Source organism: Triturus cristatus, chromosome 4_1 (assembly GCF_964204655.1).
Source record: "Triturus cristatus chromosome 4_1, aTriCri1.1, whole genome shotgun sequence".
NCBI classification, from domain to species: Eukaryota; Metazoa; Chordata; class Amphibia; order Caudata; family Salamandridae; genus Triturus; species Triturus cristatus.
In genome coordinates, this window is record NC_140585.1 from 1,005,574,423 (window position 1) to 1,005,595,561 (window position 21,139).

The 21,139-nt window shown below is 41.1% G+C and overlaps 1 protein-coding gene across 1 annotated transcript in view; it reads left to right on the top strand.

Annotated features, from left to right (window-relative positions):
• Nucleotides 1–21,139, top strand: part of LRRIQ1 (leucine rich repeats and IQ motif containing 1) — a 1,142,626-nt gene that overhangs the window by 463,737 nt on the left and 657,750 nt on the right. The window lies entirely within an intron of this gene.

Genomic DNA, 21,139 nt, shown 5'->3' on the forward strand with positions numbered 1-21,139 from the left:
CCTCAAACTCAGAATATAAGGAAATCCAACAGTTAACAAAACATTGCCTTACTGTGTATTTTAATTACAATCAAATGAAACGGTAATGTAGATGTTTTGTTTAGCTTGTCATTTTCATGCTTTCACTCCCTTGCTTTTAATGCTAAAATGCAATTTGCAATTCCTAGATTGCCAATTTTTATTAATAGCCAAGACTGACTGAAGCTTTCCAACGACATGTATCAACTTAGCTACTATCATAAGCAATTGCACTTACCAACAACAAAATAAATCAATGAAAATGTACATCAGTCACCTCAACTATCTATCTATCTATCTATCTATCTATCTATCTATCTATCTATCTATCTATCTATCTATCTATCTATCTATCTATCTATCTATCTATCTATCTATCTATCTATCTATCTATCTATCTATCTATCTATCTATCTACCTACCTACCTACCTATCTACCTACCTACCTACCTACCTACCTACCTACCTACCTACCTACCTACCTACCTACCTACCTACCTACCTACCTACCTACCTACCTACCTACCTACCTACCTACCTACCTACCTACCTACCTACCTACCTACCTACCTACCTACCTACCTATCTATCTATCTACCTATCTACCTATCTATCTACCTATCTATCTACCTATCTATCTACCTATCTATCTACCTATCTATCCAGATATACATACATATATGTAATACCTCCCTCGCCAATAGTAAGAAATTGCATACTGCATTCTTAAACTTTGCCTATATGGTTTATCTCATGGCTTTTTTTCATGCGTATTTGTTTTAAAAAAAAAGATATTATGCCTAGACCTTGTGCAGCAGCTAAAATCATATTGAGGGTTCCTCCTGCCTATTGGAAGAGTTGTTTACCAGTTTAAAGTAACTGTAAAATGCAATTTGTGAGGCAGTAAACAGCATTTTTCTCTCATCATGCTTAATGTATAGTGGTAATAAAATGGAATGGAATTTGACCTTTGTTCTGTAGTGATAAAAGTGTGAGTGTGCCTTCCTTAGTAGTTTTTCAAAATGAGTTATGGGGTCATTGTGTGTGGGTGTGTGCATGTGTGTGTATAAAAACACCCACCCACACCCACACGAGTTATAGCTACCTTAGGTCACAAGGTATAGTTACTAGACATAACTATAACTGTGGAATTTCAGTGGGTTTTTTGGGTTAAAGTGTTACGTTGGCATTGAATTTTTTACCTAACTATAATGTAGCTTTAGGCTATGTTTTCTCAGTGAATTTCTAGTTTTTTTTCAATGTAATATTTTATCACCCTGCACAAAGCTAACCCCCACCACGCACATATTTCGGCTGTGCGCAGCGTAGGGATGGCCTCTGGCCAGGCTCTGCGATCGACCTCGCATACAGCCAACCTCCTGCTGGGATCCCCCGCCGAGGGAGTGGGTCATGCAGCCCCTCTTCCCCAAGCCGCTATTGGCCCTGGGGACCCTTTCCCCTAAAACCTTTTGTTTTTAAAAGGGGAAGGGAGTGTGGGCCCCCCTCCCTGAGCATCTAGTGGCCCAGGGACCCCATCCACCAGGGCCAGACTTGGGGGGGGGGGTGCATGACCTCCCTCCCGTAGTCTTAATAAGCCGCGAGGACCCTAGTCCCTTGGGCCATATACATTATTATTAGGGCAGGAGCAAAAAAAAACCTTCCCAAGCGCCAATAGGCCCTCGATACCCAATCCCCCAAAGCCATACTTAAATTATAGCGGGGTGTGCGTGGTTCCTCCTGCAGCTTTAGGAGGCCCTGGGAACCCCAACCGCCTGGGGCCAAATACATTGCAATTAAGGGAGGGGGGTGCGTTGCCCACCTCTCCGTGAAAAAACATAAAACTGGGGGTGGTGAGGGGAGCCCCAGGGGCCTCGCCGACCAGGCCGGCCAGTTTCCCACCTGCAGGAGCAGCTGCGCTTCTGTCATGCAGGAGCGATCACAGTTTCCCTGCCCGCAAGAGTGCAGGCAGGGAAACAGAAGTGTGGTCCCACCCTGTAGGAGCATTTTTGTAGTTCCCAATGGTTGGAAGCACACTTCTTTTCCTACCCGCGGTCCTGTGGGCAGGGAAAAGTACTGTGTCCCAGTGGTGGGCTCTGACCTCCCGCTCCCCACAGGGCCTACCATATACTCTTTTATTATTATTTTGTCTTTTTACTAAACCTCAAGGCAGCGTCTAAGTTCCTGAGTCCTGTAATGGCTGCCTGTAACATTTTTCCTAATGTTGCAGGCAGTCAATCAGAACCTTGCTCCAGTGGGAGCAAGATGGCCCAAGGGTAAAAAATTCCACTTGGCGAATCAGAAGTTTCTATTTCTCAAAATTGAAGCTCTCAGGTGAGTCCCTCAAACCCAATCATCCAGATATACCAATATTTTAGAGACTTACGATCTCATAAACTACTAAATTCATTTACACCAAGCTCTAGCTTGTGGTCAAATTTGGTGTAATTCCGTTTGGAAGTTTTTTTGGTAGTGCTTCTAAAAGAAAGTCAGTGGAAAAGGCATGGGGATTTATTGTTTTGGGACCCCCTTTTTTCTCAGCACCCACTTGATGGACCACACCAAAGTATTCATCAAATTGCGTCAAAGTTATTAGCAAAACAAAAAAATGCCTTTCCTTTAGAAACGCTGACCTAACTATATATTTCCATATATATATATATATATATATTTTCGTCATCAAGTTGCGACGCATCATGTGACCAAGCTCCCTGCGAGGAGCGAAACGCGTCATGGAGGACACTTGTCCTATGATTGCCATTGACTTATTGATTGGATTAATAAATACCTGCTTCACCCGCTAACTGTTGTGGGACTTTGTGACTTTTTCACGGAGGAGAGAGGTCCGCACCTTCATTCTTCTGCTCAAGAGAAGAGCAGAGAGGGACTATTTCTATTTCTACCTTTTACCGGAGCGGAGCTGTTTCCGGAGCTTACGGACCCTTCTGTGTTTGTCTTTGTTGAGGCACAGCGTTTCTACAGCTTTCTGCGTCTCGACGCATCCAGTGTATTGCTCGGAAGAGACCTGCCTTTGCTGTGCCCCCCGTTTACGACCCTGTATTATTGATTTCACCTTGACGCCTGTTCTCCTGCTGACGTGAGCTTGCTGAGTCCGTGTGGTCGGAGGACCGGGGAAGCTGCATTTCTCACAACTGGTAAGGAGACGTCGACGCTTGGTGTTGTCTTGAATAGGGATTCAACGGGTCACGGGATTTCCTCCAAAGAATATAATTGCAAATAACGGAGCAGGATCCACGTTATTTTTGACTAACATGTTTTCCAGCGATGCCATGCGCGACAGGGAATCAGCGGCGGATGCCCTATTCCTTAATCTTCCTGAATCTACGAAGGAACCGAGCAGTTCTAAGCATACTGCAGCAACGAATGATGTGAAGACTTTATTGAAGACATTAGAAAAACTACTTAAAAACGAACTTTCCAAATGGTGGGAGAAAAAGTCATTAGAAAAATATAGAGACGCTAATCGAGTACCTAGGGGGCTTCGTGTGCTTATTGCTCCCACATTTGAGAACCCCAACCCGAATATGCTACAAGAATGGGCGGTTAATAATCTACAAGCATCAATGAACATGATTAATATTTTAATCAAATATGCGGAAATTGATCGCAATGCCCTCCTAGCTGAAATTGATCGTATTAGTGGGTTGCTAGAAGCAACAGGTCAAACTGAGGCGATAAATAAAGGGAAACTAGACATTGACACACGAATGAAAAAATATGAGGAAGTGATAAAAGAAAGGAAGGCTTTTAAGTTTGCACGTGACCAGAATGATTACGCTACTGGCAGAATTTTTACATTCGCACGCAAGTATGACAACTACAAGAGACAAGCACCATCTGGAGGCGCCACACGTGATAAACAAATAACTTCAAGCAATGAGGCCCAAATCAGTGATATTGATTCGGATGCAGCATCGCTGACTACTAACAGTGATTCGGATGATGTTCAACCAGGTACATCGGTGCCTCCTTCATCAAATATCCCTAGCTTTTCTCTAGCAGATGAACTGAATTTTGTGAGCGAGGACCGGAGGTACGCCTTGCGCCCCCGCAAACCTCAATTCGTGCAAGGGGTACAGTCAACCAACGCAGGAGGGAGAGAAGGCTCAGGCACCGCCAAAACTTTTTCAAGAGGGAATTCGCGAAGAACCTGGAGGAAATGACAAGCGTCACGAAAAACACCGTGATTAATCTAACAGACACAGTATTATCCTCATCTGAGCTGCAACTCCTTTCCTTGGGCCTCTCCTTTTGCCCCAAACACCGTTTTTCCTATAACCAAACCAGAATCGATTTGTTCAAGTTTGTAAGAAAAATAAAATTAAAAAAATACTTTCAATTGAACACTTTCAAAGGCAATACTTCTGGCTCTACTAAGAAAATCAGCACTCCATCGGGACCTTTACAGGTCAAAGACATTCCTAATTTACAGGTGCTAATTGATCTCCATAATGAAGTTGAGGGCACGGAAGTCACAAAGGCAATTTCGGATACCATGTGCTCCAAGACTGCTTCTAGTCCTTTTCGTCCCACTTCAACGTTTCTTCCTCTTATGCCCAAAGATGCAGTCGATGTCTTCAGTGACCGTGTTATTACTGAGCTCAAGGCATTAAACAGGAAGATACCTTTTCAATCACGTAAAAATGACTACCGCAATAAACAATACCATGCTTTGATTTCTAAATTGCAGAATAACTCCAATCTTGTTATCAAGAAGTCTGATAAGGGAGGCAATATAGTACTATGGTCGTGTTCTGACTATTTAGCGGAGGCTAAGCGACATCTCTCGGATACTTCATGTTATAGACATTCTTCTAAATTTGAAATGAAGTCTGCAGAAGAGATAACTCGCAAGAAAATCCTTCATTGGAAAAGAATTGGTCTTCTGTCCAAAGAGGAAATGAACTTTTTATGTATTGACCATCCGATCACTCCCATGCTGTATTTTTTACCAAAGGTCCATAAAAACAAGGTTCCTGTCCCTGGCCGTCCTATAATTTCTGCACAGGGCAGTATGAACGAAAACTTATCAAAATATGTTGACTTTTTCTTGCAGCCCCACATGACTTCACTACCATCGTTTATTAAAGATACCACAGATTTTTTAAATAAAGTTGGGAATATTGCATGGTATTCAGATTACCTATTAGTAGTGATGGACATTGAATCCCTTTATACTAGTATTGACCACAAACAAGGCATGAATGCTACAAAATCCTTTTTGGGTAATAGGGATATCAATATGCTAGAACATAATAACATGCTTCTAGAAATGATTGAATTATGTCTGTCTACTAACTTTTTCCTTTTTCAGAATGACTACTTCCATCAGGTGCGCGGGGTGGCCATGGGGGCTTGTTTTTCCCCCAGTTACTCATGTCTTCATGTTGGCTGGTGGGAGAGCAATGTCCTCATGGTCACTCACGAGCACTGGTGGAATCATGTAGTCCACTATTGGCGGTATATTGATGATATTTTCCTGATTTGGAAGGGTTCTGAGGAGGATGCTAAGACTTTTGTTAAAGATATCAATGAAAATGATTTAAATCTTAAATTCACTGTTTCCATTGATAGTTCTTCTGTGGAATTTCTAGATGTCCTGGTATACATTGATAATGATAAATTGTGTACCAAATTACATAGAAAAACAACTGCTGGTAATTCTATTCTCCACGCAACTAGTGCACATCCCAGGCATTTGATTAATAGCATACCTTATGGCGAATTCCTTCGTATTCGAAGAATTTGCAGTTCTGAAATGGCTTCTACTGAGTGTCAGATGGCAGCTTTTGCTAGATTCTTGGAGAGGGGCTATAAAACTCATCTTTTGACCCTCGCCCTTAACAAGGCCAATAGTAAACCTAGGGTCGATCTATTGCAGTCCGTTACCAAAGATACCACTGCAATTTCAGAACCGCTGTTACAGCAAATACGCTTGATTACCACGTTCTGTGCCCAAGAAAATGCTATTCGTAAGATAATTTATTCAGAATGGCCTATAGTTCTTACAGACAACATTCTTGGCCCTGTACTCCCTAGTCTCCCGTCTATTACTTTCAGAAAAGCCCCTTCAATGAGAGATGCCCTTGTGAGACCTATGATTGCTCCCAATGTTAAAGTCACTTGGCTAGACAAAAAAGGCTTTTTTAAGTGCAACTCTTGTCGAGCATGCACTTTTGCCACTAATAGCACCCACTATAAAACAGCTTTTAGTGATAATGAGATAGCTATTAAAGAGTACCTAACCTGCCGTACAGAGTATGCTATATACAAACTCAAGTGCACTTGCAATCTAGAATATATAGGTAGCACCAAACTTCCTGTGCACAAGCGCATTCTTCAGCATGTAAGAGCTATAGTTAACTCTGATCAGAATTACCCAGTTGCCAGGCACTTTAAATCCGTTCATGATAACAAATTAAGGGATCTTAATTTTACAGTCATTGGGTCAGTTGCTAACCCCGGACGGGGTGGCAACCGTGACAAGCTTTTAAGACAACGGGAGTCCCATTTTATACTTGCTCTCGATACAAGAGTTCCCAATGGTCTTAACATGAATGAAGATTTGCATAACTTTTTATAATCGCTGTTTGTAGTTCATGGGCATCTTTTAGAGTCATTGTCCGTTATATTATATTGCACATGTCGATTCCACTCTTGACTGTTTTCCATCTGTTGCTTTGCTGCTATTGCTTATTTTATCTTATGTATTATACAGCGCTATTTGCACTGTTTGTTCACTAGCACCTTAGTTTTTAGATTTCGTACAGACTATTTATTACAGTGGTACTTTTTACATGATGGTTATTTATTAATGATGAATTTTTTCCAAATATTTTCTAGACTACTTTTTATCTAGGGATTTTAGCTATTTATGAAGTCCAGCAGTCTTTATTGTTGCACTGATATTGTTGAAATCTTTTTATATAGATTTTACCTTGTCACCATTTGTTTTATCCTTTTGGAATATTTTAGTGGTTTTTTAATTGGTGACACTTTTAGATTTTTTGGTCTAGTTATTTATATTTGAGTGTGTTATTTGCCTGTCCCAACATTTTACTGGGAATGGGTGGCTATAACCTCTTGTCTTTCATATTCAACTACCTCATTGTATATATGTGTACCCCTTAATAATGCTTTGTTCTTATTTTTTGTGAATACCCGCAGTTGGTCAAATCAAATGAAATTATTATTCATTGCATTTTATGAGTTGGTTGCAATCAACCATGACGGGACATTGGTCTTTGTTTTGTTGGTTTTTTCTTATATCTAGGTATTCACTGAGGCGGCTAATTTGCACTATGTATTAATTATGTTTACCGCCAAGTATTTACCTATCTACATATATTATATCTTTTGGGTATTATTCTACCTGCATACCTTCTCACATGTGTATATATTTATATATTTGCTTCATTTGTTATTTACTGACCTTGCATTGAGGGTGTTTTTTGGATATTTCCAGACATTTCCGATTAGTCTGTTTTTCATTTTCATTACACTTTGGTGCTGCCTCTCTATTTATTTTCGTCATCAAGTTGCGACGCATCATGTGACCAAGCTCCCTGCGAGGAGCGAAACGCGTCATGGAGGACACTTGTCCTATGATTGCCATTGACTTATTGATTGGATTAATAAATACCTGCTTCACCCGCTAACTGTTGTGGGACTTTGTGACTTTTTCACGGAGGAGAGAGGTCCGCACCTTCATTCTTCTGCTCAAGAGAAGAGCAGAGAGGGACTATTTTTATATATATATATATATATATATATATATATATATATATATATATCCTAGTGGCAGTCGCTAGAACCACGTTTCCATAGGAAAAGCATTTATTTTGGTTTGCCAATAACTTTTGCATCTTTGATGCATCTTCACAAAGCCTTTGTAAAACAAAATGTTCATCCACCTCAGCTCCTTCCTGGAAAGGTTTGGGATGATCTGTTAAGCGGGGGCTGATAAAAAAGGTCCAAAACACATTTTCCCTAAAATTGAATAGTGATAGTACATAAACGGCTTAATGGAATTACACCAACTTTGGCAGGAAGCTTTTTTGAATGTGGTGTAAATCCATTCAGCAGTTTTTGAGAAATGAAGGTTCAAAATGTTTGTTTATATTACACTGTGGAGGATCCATGGAGCCGACGGATCTAGAGATAAGATTTGATAGGCTGCACCCACATCAACAAAGATGTGTTGACAGCCATTGTAGGACTTGGGGACACATATCCTAAAAATAATTATTAAAAAATGCAGGGGACAGGTTAGGGATACTCTGCCCCCAAGTGTTGTGTTGGGTGGGTTGCCAGAGTTTTAAAATTACCACCATGCAGTTCTTCATTGTTGATATCGCTGAATTACTGGCCATCCACAGTCTGGATGAGGTGGAATCAATTGACAGTCCTCCTTAATTCCAAGAAGATACTGAGTTTTCCCAAATTGATCTTATGGGATTTTCGACAGATCACACCATTTGAGCATGGTTTTGAAGTAGACAGCAAATTCACGCCTCAACTGCCCAGTGGAAACCTCATTGATGTTTTTCACGAGCTCATGGTTGATGATATCAACAAACGTAGAAGAACTTCATGCCAAAAGAATCATAACAACTTTTCTGCCAGTGATTGGCGTGAATTAAATGCACTCAAGAATAACAACGCGATCATCCTGAAACCTTCAGATAAAGGTGGAAATGGTATGATTGATAAAAGTCTATATGCAAAGAAGATGGACAGACAACTGAGAGTCAAAGATCATTATCAAGAACTGAGAATCAATCCCACTAAGGAATATCAAAGACAATATCACACCATGCTTAAAGGCTGGTTGGATACGGAGTTGCTTTCGCTGGACAAGTACACATACCTGAGAGTGGATCACTCAAGGACACCAGTGATCTACTGTCTCCCTAAACTACACAAATCTCTCTATAATCCTCTGGGGAGGCCCATTGTTAGCATGATGGGCTCATTACTTGAGAATACCTCTTGATTTTTAAATCTGTTTCTGTGCCACTATGTCACAAGCCTTTCATCCTACATACAGGATACCAATGATTTTCTGTGTAAGATCAATCATATACCGTGATGCAAGAGCTAATTCATCGTGACAATGGATGTTAGTTCACTTTATACGTCCATCATACATCATTTTAGCATTAAGGCGTGCTGATATATCATGAGATCTAGACCACTGGCATATGTTCAACATACCACATACAATGTTATCCCTCCGTATGCAAACATGTATTTGGGCTGCTGGGAAAACAGGTGGCATGGGCTAATTGCAATATATGAATAGCATTGTGCTCTGGGTGCCCTTCATCGATGATTTATTTATTCTATGGGCTGGAGACGAGGCACCTTTGAGAGAATATATTGATGTGCTCAATAACAATCCTTTCAATATACCAATGGCAGCCAAATGGAGTGCACAAGAGATTGAATTTTCGAATGTCAAATTACGGATGTCGGATGAATCTATCCAAACAACCATTTTTCATAAGAAAACATCTCGTAACTCCATCCTACATGGAAATAGTAGTCCCATACCTTACAGCCAGTTACTCAGAGCACATATAATCTGCTCCACTGATGCCTTATTCAAAATCTAAGCCAGAGCTATGGTCCAAGATTTTTGGAAAGAGGATATCCTGAAAAAGAACTAATAGAAACTCAACAAAGGGTACTGACAAAAAGCCGAGAAGAATAGCTATTAAATCAGAAACCAAAAAATTAAAGGGATCTGGTACATGATCATATGAATGAGGAGAACACTAATAGATTTTTTATGGAATATAATACTGAACATGGTTTGATTTGGTCCCTTTTAATTTGTAATTGGCATATATTACAGCATGATGATCATCTTAAAGATGCACTTGGTCAACATCCCAAAATCCCAACATCACATTTCGAAAGGCATTGTCACTTGGAGATATTTTAAGGTATCCATGTACCTGCAAACTGATGAGACTGGTTGGTTAACCGATAGGAACCTGGGTTTCAAAAAATATGTTAATTGTAAAGTCTGTACATTTGGAGTCAATCACACCACTTATGATACTTTTGAAGCAAGATGCAAAAAGAACAATTGATGGATATAATGCTGAACAATGCCATACATTCACCCCAGTACAAAGATCTGGGTCTAAATCCATCGTTTTGGGAGCAGTCCAGCATAAACTGCCAGGTCCGGTCCTCCCATGAGGCACAGGGTCAAGACTGATTTGCATATGGCTGGGTTCAAACTGGAACGGCATGGTGAGCAAAAAAAACTATGGATTTAGGCCCAGATCTCTGTACTGGGGTGAATGTATGACATTGTTCTACATTCTGTCCATCAATTGTTGATTTTGCATTTGTCACCCCGAGTGGAAAGGGTATGCCCAGACGTGGGTCCCTTGCTCTCCATGCTACTGAAAATCAAGCAAGCCTGGCTGAAGACGGCTGAAATGCCAGAAACCGGTCCTAGGATGCTTGTTTCCAGTCCAGGGAGGACCTGGCTTGGCAGTTCGGTCTGGACTGTTCCCATGAGGCACAGGGTCAAGACTGATTTGCATATGGCTGGGTTCAAACTGGAACGGCATGGTGAGCAAAAAAACGATGGATTTAGGCCCAGATCTCTGTACTGGGGTGAATGTATGACATTGTTCTACATTCTGTCCATCAATTGTTGATTTTGCATTTGTCACCCCGAGTGGAAAGGGTATGCCCAGACGTGGGTCCCTTGCTCTCCATGCTACTGAAAATCAAGCAAGCCTGGCTGAAGACGGCTGAAATGCCAGAAACCGGTCCTAGGATGCTTGTTTCCAGTCCAGGGAGGACCTGGCTTGGCAGTTCGGTCTGGACTGTTCCCATGAGGCACAGGGTCAAGACTGATTTGCATATGGCTGGGTTCAAACTGGAACGGCATGGTGAGCAAAAAAACGATGGATTTAGGCTCAGATCTCTGTACTGGGGTGAATGTATGACATTGTTCTACATTCTGTCCATCAATTGTTGATTTTGCATAAAACATATTAAAGCACACTCCTGAAAAGTCAATAGAGAACTGGAACTGAGACGTTGTGAATCCAAATTGATTATTTTATTAGGAACTAAAAAACCATGGGGGCACAATCTTGATGCAGAACTACATGTACATTTGTAGGGACTCCTTGATTCTTTGTACTTATAAATTGGTGAATCAATGACACTGTAGAAGTTGTGCAATATTGAACCCATGAGAATGCACTGATACAATATCTATGTCTCTATGGATTATTCTGGGATTTATGTGCTGCTATCTACTCAATCATGCTTTTAATTGGTTATGGTGGTTTTCTGATTCATGAAGTTTTTTACTTATTAATGTGTTTTATGCAGACGTGTGTTTTTTTTACATACGTGTATATGCATATCTCACATGTATTGCTCATGATCACTTGCACTTTATTTGGGGATTTTTTGATCCTTCCATACAACACTTTACCTTCTTCAATGATATGATGAGCTAACTATGGCTGTTAATATGACCGATCTTGGAGACAAGTCCATTTATACCTGAATTGGCAGTGGTTTGAACTTTGCTAAAGATATGGTATGTCAACTATGGCTATGAATATAACTGATTTCGGATAGTTATGCACTGGCACTTTAATACGCAATGTCACTTCATTGTCAGAACTAGACATCATTGTTTGGTGTTTCTAGGAGACTAATGTATTTGCACTTTGAGTTATAGTGGCACTTTATACAGTGAGAAATCATTGGCAACTCCATTAGGACAATTTGCAATGGTACTTTATTAGTATAACTAGATATCATTGTTTGGTGCTTTTAGGAGATGAATGCATTTGCCCTTTATACCACAGCTGCACTTTGTACAATGACAAATAATTGATTGGTGACATCATGAGGATGTGTTTATTCATGCATGTACAATTGCTGCATTAAGCAGATATGACTAGTTTGTCTGATTATGACAAAAGGCAGCCATATGATCAATTGCACCTCAATGTATTACTGTTCTATTTTAATATATGTGGGGTGTCATATATCTACATACGTGCACCTATGCTGCTCTAACCGATTGCATATAGACAATGCTACCAATTTACTATATTTTTTATTTTGGAATTGTTTTATTTCATTGTACTAAAGCATTTTAGCCTATATTGGTGCCCAATATGGTGTTTGATATTTATTTTCCTTATTTATATCCATTGAAAGAAGTTTGCATTTTGGAGAAAGAAAATCAGCATCAAGAAAATAATAAGTAAATACAGTGGATTAGAGATTGAGCATTTGCATTAAAATTTGCGTCAGATATTACATCACTGTATTTAGACACCTATTTACCCATGTCTTCTTCCATTAATCTTTAGCTATACATATATTACAAATATTTATTTTTCAGAAAGACACATATGTAATCAGTGATGTAATATCTGACGTCATCAGCAGAGGATTGCGGTCGCGTGAGTTATAGTTGCCTGCACTAACTATAACGGGGGAATTTCATTGGTTTTTTACGAGGGAAATGTCCAGCTAACTATAACATGTGTGAAACCTATGGTTTTTTAAGTGAATTTGCTAGGTTTTTTAAATGCTAATTCCTAACTATAACGTGTGTGAAACCTATGGTTTTTTAAGTGAATATATATATATATATACATATATATGCCAAGGTGTATTGAAGAATGAGTGGTTATACAAGTGTCTGAATAGATGATTTACTAGGTGCGTACTGTCTGTATAAGTGAGTGATTAAACGTGTCTTGCTGAATGCGTGGGTTAGTGACTAAACTGTGTAAATGGCTGTCAGTTGGTGTTTAAGGGGTTATATGGGTTGGTGAGTAGCTAAATGAGTTATCTATATGAGTTATTGATTGGCTGCCTGACTGTGTGGGTAGGTGGGGGATGTGTGACTGTGCATAGATGTGTGAGTCGATGATTCACAGGGTGTATGGTTTCAAGAGTGCATCTGTGATGGACTGTATGGGTGGGTGAGGGTGTGTTGGTGAGTGAATGGATGTCTTAGTAGTACATGTGTGAGTAACTACATATGTGAAAGGCAGTATATGAGAGTGTTGGAGTATATAAATGACTATATGTGAGAGTGAGTGATTGTGAGAGTGGCTGTATGAATGAGTGTGTGCTTGTATCAGTAATTGTATAAGAGCATAAGTATGTGTTAGTTTCTATGTTCTGAGGTCCTCAGGACACAAGAGGACCTCTTTGTCCCACCAACAGTGCACCAAGAAGCGCGTTTGCAGAGTGGTGTAAAAAGGGGCGTGACCTCGGACCACCTCTCTGCAACGCAGCTATGTGGCGCATCTTGGAGGTACCTGGTTGGCTAATTGGCCCCCAGGGACCCTCAGTACTCAAGGGGAATTAATTCCCCATCTAACAATGCGCCAGGGGGCGCGTTTGCAGAGTGGTGGAGAAAGGGGGTGTGGCCTCTGGCTAGATGCTGGCTTTTTTTAATTTCTTTTTTTTTAACAAGGGGGGCTGTGTGTCCCCTCTTTTTTTTTTACTTTGATAGGGTCCTGGGGACCCCATCCCCCAGGACCGGACTCCTATTTTTTAAAAAAACAGAAGGGGGCCGCGTGGCCCTCCTCCCAAGGCCAATTTCGCCCCGGGGACCCTATCCCCCGGGGCATGGCAGACTTTACTTTTTTTTTAAATGTATTTATTTATATGGAGCTCAGGCCAATTATGGCCCCGGGGACCCCATCCCCCGGGGCCGGCCTTTTCCTTTTTTTTGTTTTTTAAATGTCATTTTTATTGGAGGGGGGCCGCGTGGCCCCCCTCCCGGGCCTTTTTTGGCCCCGGGTACCCCATCCCCTGGGGCCTGGCCTCTGTGATTTGGACCGTGGGGGGAGCTCCAATGCCCCAACGCTCCCGCCAGCTCCCTGCATCCTGCAGGAGCCGGCATTGCTTTTGAGCAAGGGGAGCTGCTGACATGCATGATATATATATATCACGCAATTCCTTTGCCTCTCGGATGCCTCCATACACGGACCACTTTGTAGGTGTGTAGAATCAGTTTATTGCATAGTCGTCATTACGCATTTTAGCTCAAACGAGCCTTGATCACATGACATGGCACTGTGACTTCAACCTTATTTTTAAAGTGACAAGTGCAGGGTGTGGCGTACCACGTGCAAATTGCATCCACAGACATAGAAGAGTAAACACTCTCATTGTGTAACCAAACATTGAAGTTATACATGGTAAAAGTTATTTTTTAAAAGAATATTGTTAAAACTGGCAATTGCAAAGGAATAAATAACCAATAAAATATTGAGTTACCTTGAACCACATTACATGTTGTCGTCCTATCGCATAAGCTTGCCCATTTTTAATAAACATACATTGTCCCTTGTTACATAGATTAGGAAAAAACAACATGAATTAATATTGGGTGAATTCTTGTAAAATACATTTGCATTATCCGTGTCATGTTTATATTTACCCCAATCCTGGATCTCTATGTACTGGGTTTGTGTATCCATGTCTGTCCTGGTTGCCTTATGTAAAATGCTCAAGTGCAGTGTAAAAAGTGCTAAAGTGATATGTGCATAGTGCAAATTTCAAATCCATGATATGTACTATTCTCCGTTACTTAGATCTAACTATCGCTCTGTGGGTGGAGTACTCCATATGGTCACTGTTATGTTTAGGCTGTAAAAAAGCCAGTGAGATATTCTCTATATTGATCAAATTCAAGAATGAATACCAACCGGGCTCTCTAGTCTTGTTGTATTCATTTGCTACCCATTGATATTAGTTCCATGATTCGAAGTGCAAACAAATGCTAATAAATAAAAAATTCTCCAATATATATACAATATTACACATTAGATGTAGTATAAAATTGCATAAAATGTTAAATATTGGATAAAATCATAAATACCATACTATCAATTTTGTTTAATGATAGATTGCAGGTGTTTCTGTTGTCTAATATAACTCATAATCATCCTAAACTCTTTTGTATTCTGGTTCACCCCCCCCCGCTAGTATTTGGGGGCAACCTGTTAGGCTCAACTGTTTGTCCTTAAGTAGCTCATCCCTTTCCTGCATCATTGATTTTGAAATTGCCCTGTTGATGACTTTGTTGGAGTAGTCTCTCTTCAGGAATCTCACTTTGCTGGCTGCCTGTGCTACTTTTAAATCTGCAGTGTTGCTGCTGACTCGTCTGAGTCTTAGCATTTCACCATATGGTATACTATTTACCAAGTGCCTTGGATGAGAGCTGCTGGCGTGCAATATTGAATTGCCAGCCGTTGCCTTTCGGTAAAGCCTGGTCTCAAGTCTTTTGTTCTTAATGTACACTTGCGTGTCCAAAAAATTCACTGTGGTCTCGCTAACAGTGGCAGTGAAATGCAAATTGATATAATTTACATTAATGGCATTCACAAATTCTATTGCTTGGTCATGCATACCCTCCCATATCACAAACAAATCATCAATGAACCGTAACCACAGCCTGATGTTGCTGTGAAAATACTGGCTGTGTTTGGCTCCGAGGACCAGCTCCTCCCACCAGCCCATGTGAAGACATGCATAGGTGGGGGAGAAGCTGGCCCCCATCGCCACTCCTTTTGTCTGTTGGTTCAATACATTATTAAACATAAACACATTATTGTTCAAGCAAAATGTGACCATTTCTACCAACATTTTGTTGTGCCTCATTAGTTGTACTGGTCTTTTCGCGAGGTAATGTTCCATAGCCTTTATGCCATCAATGTGCCGAATACTGGTGTAGAGGGAAGTCACGCCATTAAGAGATAGTCATTTTTCCGTTCAAAATTGCTTATTTTTCTTAAAAAGTCACTTGTATCACGTACGTAAGATGGCAAGGATTTCACATAGTCCTGCAGAAAAAAAGCTACATACTGGGAGGTGTGCTCTAAGAGAGTATCCCTGGCTGAAATAGTTGGTCGCCCTGAAGGCTTTATTGGGTCCCTGTGCACTTTTGGAATAAAGTAGATAGTTGATATTGTTGGACTCTCTTTCTTCAAATATTTCTATTCTTGCATCGTTATCAGCCCCTTTGTTTTCTATGCCAATAGTTTTGAATAAAAATCATTGTATATAGTTTTTAAATTGGAGACACTACTTCTGATGTAACAAGTCCTGTCATTAAGTTAAGTGAATGCTTCTTTCAAATACTCCTTTTTTGACCATATGACGATGTTACCTCCTTTACCGGAGTTACGAATCACTATTCGATTGTCTTCATGCAGTCTTTTAATGAGTTCATTATATTGTTGGTTGCGCCTATTGTACTTAAATTTACTGTTCTGAACTTTCCTATTCAGTTGTTTGATTTGGGATGTAACTGTTTCATGAAATATGTCAATAGAGTCCCTGGGGGTGATGGGATTGAATGTTGATTTGGATCTGAAGGGTGTTGGTTGCATTGTTGTAGCCATTGCTGCTGCACTTGGAATGATATTTGGAGTGTCCAAGCTTTCAGTTATTTCTCCTTCCCTTGATAATGTTGTATCCTCAAGCCCCCACAGTTCTTGCAGATCCTTTAGGAGGAGTAAATCTGATTGAGATAAATTTGATGGTATTGCTTGATTCATTGTTTTATATTGTATTTGTTGCGTCTGATCTTTGTTTGCCAAGATGAGGTACTTTTTTAACTTGAGTTTTCTCTTCTAACACATTTATATATATATATCAATTCTGGTAGTCGGTTAATTAAAATTCCTTTCTGGGCATTTCCTCTGCCATTGGCCCCTTGTTTGTTTTTTGGGTTGGTTTTGCTGCCTGTTTGCCTTCCGCCTCTGTCTGCGCTTGAAGTTCCTGCTTGTTCTGTATTCGCTATATATATATATATTCACTTAAAAAACCATAGGTTTCACACATGTTATAGTTAGCTGGGCATTTCCCTCGTAAAAAAACAATGAAATTCCCCCGTTATAGTTAGTGCAGGCAACTATAACTCACGCGACCGCAATCCTCTGCTGATGACGTCAGATATTACATCACTGTATTTAGACACTTATTTACCCATGTCTTCTTCCATTCATCTTTAGCTATACATATATTACATTTTTTTTTTTTCAGAAAGACACATATGTCATCAGTGATGTAATATCTGACGTCATCAGCAGAGGATTGCGGTCGCGTGAGTTATAGTTGCCTGCGCTAACTATAACGGGGGAATTTCATTGGTTTTTTACGAGGGAAATGCCCAGCTAACTATAACATGTGTGAAACCTATGGTTTTTTAAGTGAATTTGCAAGGTTTTTTAAATGCTAATTCCTAACTATAACGTGTGTGAAACCTATGGTTTTTTCAGTGAATTTGTACGGTTTTTTAAATGCTAAGTTATGTATTTATTAATATATTTTTTTAAACAAACCTTTTTCACGGCGCGCGCACGGTGCGCTTAGCGCACCATGCGCACGCGGTGGGCACACGGTGCGCGAAGCGCTCCGCCCGGCCACTTTACAAAGTTCTTGCCGTGCGCGCACGGAGCGCTTCGCCCCCAAGGGCCAAATACATATTTTTTTTTTCGATAAATCGCGGAGTGCGCGCACGCTGCGTGAACTTCGCAGAATTTTTTCCGTTTGGGTGGTGCGCGCAGGGTGCGCATACTCGGTGATTTTTCGAAAAAAAAATAAATTGTTTTTTGGCCCTTGGGGGTCCTTCTGGGACCCCCTGACCACGGCTAGGGGGCCAGGAACTGTCTACCCTGCCCCCTTTTCACGTTCTCCACATTTGTTTTTCACCCCCTCAGAGTGCGAGAGACAAAATGGCGGCCGACACTTCCTGGTTTCGACCGATTCGAATGTTTACTAAGATCTAACAACCAATCAGAATTGCGCTCGCGCACGGCAAGGTGCGCGCACCCAGCGCGCACGCTGCGCGCGTACAGATATATATATTGATTTAAATGCTATTTTCTCTGGAAATACTGAACAGATTTACACCAAACCTGCAAAAGGCACTTCATGGACCTTATGGCTACCTCTCTGCCAAATTTCACGTAATTCTGTTCAGCCGTTCGGGCTGTAGCCGTGACTAAAGTCCCAATGGAAAAATCCATGGGGAAAACGCGTTTTGGGACCCCCCCTTTTTCTCGGCCCCCGCTTGACGAATCACCCCGAGACTTTCAGGGTAGGAGCGGAGCGCCCCATTAGTTTTGAAAATGTTGCGAGGATTCGTCAATCGGCGCCAAAGTTATTCAAAATAGAATTTTGAGATTTCCTATGGAAACTCGGTCCTAACTATAACTATCTACTGGCGATTTTTAAATCAGGAGTACCGCGATTCCCCCCCTCAAAAAAAATCTTGGAAATGCGCTATAAGACACTGTATTAATTAATAATAATTACCACGATTCTTAAAAAAAATACTGTTCACCATACACTGGTATAAAATATAAGGAAATATATATAAACAAAAATGTTAACCTTAAAAAAAAAAATGTTTGGGGTACCCCGGTACTCCAGCTCTTCTTCGTAGTTTTTAAAACAGATATGTAGACAGTTGTAAATATTTTGCACTCCTATAAACACTTTACTAATATGGTAATACTTAGGGCAAAAGTACCAAACATAATACTTATACCTACATTAGAAAGTGTAATGCACAACACTGGGACAGTGTACCCAAAAATAACATCTCTACTTTTAACTTTTGTAAAGCCAATGATTAGCTAATGACTTGTGATAACTAAGCACCATGGTACCACTGCATTTCACAACAATTCATCAATAACAAATAATACTAACTTTAAATGCATTAAAACTTTTAAAATAATTACATTACTTACCTGCACTACACAGATTAAACATGTGTGCATCATAATATGTAATCCTGCCAAATTGAAACAAAATGCAACTCCCGGTTTTCGCACAACGCAAATTTTAAATTCATTTTAAATATACTTGATTTATGCACGTTTTGGGACCCCTATTTTCCTTTACACACTCTTCAAGCAACCCCACAAAACTTTTACTCCTTCCAGAACTAAACAAGTGGAAGATGTCTGCTCAAATGTGAGGATATTCCCCTAGTGGGGGCAAAGTTATTAAGGTATAAAATGCATAGGTCGTTAATGTATACAATTTTCAAAACAAAAGCATTAACCTCTTACTTCATAAAAGTGGTATTACGGTAAAATGTAATAATTAGCTGTATGTAGCACCCTAACCCACAAGTCAGTGGAACGCGGTCTGTACATTATTAGATTTGGGGGTCTCTAGTTGGCAGAGGTACCTTTGTCCAAGTAGGGGCCCTTGCGTCTAGTCAGGGTAAGGGGGTACACTCCTAAAATAACCCCTGCTCACCCCCTTGGTAGCTTGGCACGAGCAGACAGGCTTATCTCAGAGGCAGTGTGTAAAGCATTTGTGAACACTTACAGTAACCAAGTGACAACACTACAGATGGACACCACACAAGTTTTATATCAAAAATACGTATACTTTATATAGACTTATCACAAGACCATAAACAACAAAAATCCATAATACTGTACTTAAAATGGTAGAATTAGCTTAGTTCTCTTTAGATGTTAAAATGCGACACTTTGAGTTCAATGTACCTTAAGATGCGTAACGCTATGCAACGAAAGTGTTGCAGGGAAGGTGATGCGTCGGTTCCTTACACGCAAGAACGGTGATGCATCGGGTCCCTACTGCTGCGTAGGGATTGCGTCGGTTCTTCTCTGCGATGGAAGGTGATGCGTCGGTTTCTTACTGCGCTTCCCTGGCGATGCGCCATGCAACGCTGTGATGCGATGAAGATCCGGTGCAATGAAACAAAGATGGCGTCTTTTCCTTGATGCGACATAATGCGGACCACAACAGGCCCTGCGGTGCGCTTCTCGGTGATGCGGCGGCATCTGCTGCGATGTCGATCCTCTTCTCCGGTGATGCGAGACGCGTTGACAATGATGCGAGCTGCGATCGGACCTGAGACACGCTTCCCGGTGATCCGGTGGCGTCTGATGCGATGTCGATCCTCTTCTCCGGCGATGCGAGGTGCTTTCTCGTTGTGAAGCGACAGCAGCAGTTTGGCGACACGCTTCTTGCTCGTGAGTCGTGCTTCCAGCTCCTTGCGACACGCAATCCCTCAGAAAGCCTTGCAAAACAGCAGGCACTTCCAAAGAACCCTTGGGGAGCTGGTTGGTGAAGTCTGTTGTCCCTGACAATTCAGCAGGAGGCAAGCTCTTTTCTCAAGCCCTTGGAGATCCTTCACAAGTTGAATAAAGTACACAAAGTTCCTTCTCCTGTCTTTGGCAGTCAGGCAACCACTGCAGGCCAGTCCCTCAAGCTTAGGGATAGTCTCTCCTCAGTCTCTCTGGTTCCTCTCCTCAGAAAAGGTTTCTTCTTGTTTCCCAAAGTGATCTAAAGTTCTTGGGTTTGGGTCCCAATATTTATACTCAGTTGGTCTTTCTTCTCTGAAGGCAAAGAGGCCTTTGCCTAGTCCAAACCAGTTCTGGTCGGTCCTGGAGCACTTTGTTGACAACACTCCTTCTTTCCTTTCAGAGTGCAGGGCAGAGACATCAGACGCACCACAGGAGGTGGAGTCAGCATTGTGGAGGGAAGGCACAGCCCTATTCAGGTCCCAGGTGCAACTCCTCCCATCCATCTGCATGCAGATCTCTCTATTCAGTCCTGTGCTGACTCACCCTGTCTCCTGGAATCCCCCAGCCCCTGTCACTCAAACTCCAAACAACGAATACACAACCTAGCAGAGGCAGGCTTGGATGGTTAGACAAGAAAATACCTACTTTCTAAAAGTGGTATTTTCAAACACAGACTGTTAAAACCAACTTCACTAAAAGATGTATTGTATCATTCTGAGTTCAGGCATACTAAACTCAAATTTCTACCATGTTCCCTGAGTCAGATAGGATTATAAGATGTAATAATCAAACTGCCCGTTCTGGCCTTTGGGGAACAGGTAGTCTTGCAATAGTGAAAAACGAAAATGGCTGTCATTCACTATTAGGACATGCCACACACATCAGGGCTTGTCCTACCTTTTACCCACAATGCACCCTGCCCTTGGGCCTACCATAGGGGTGACTAATATGCAGAAAAGGGAAGGTTTAGGGACTGGCAAGTGGGTGCACTTCCCCAG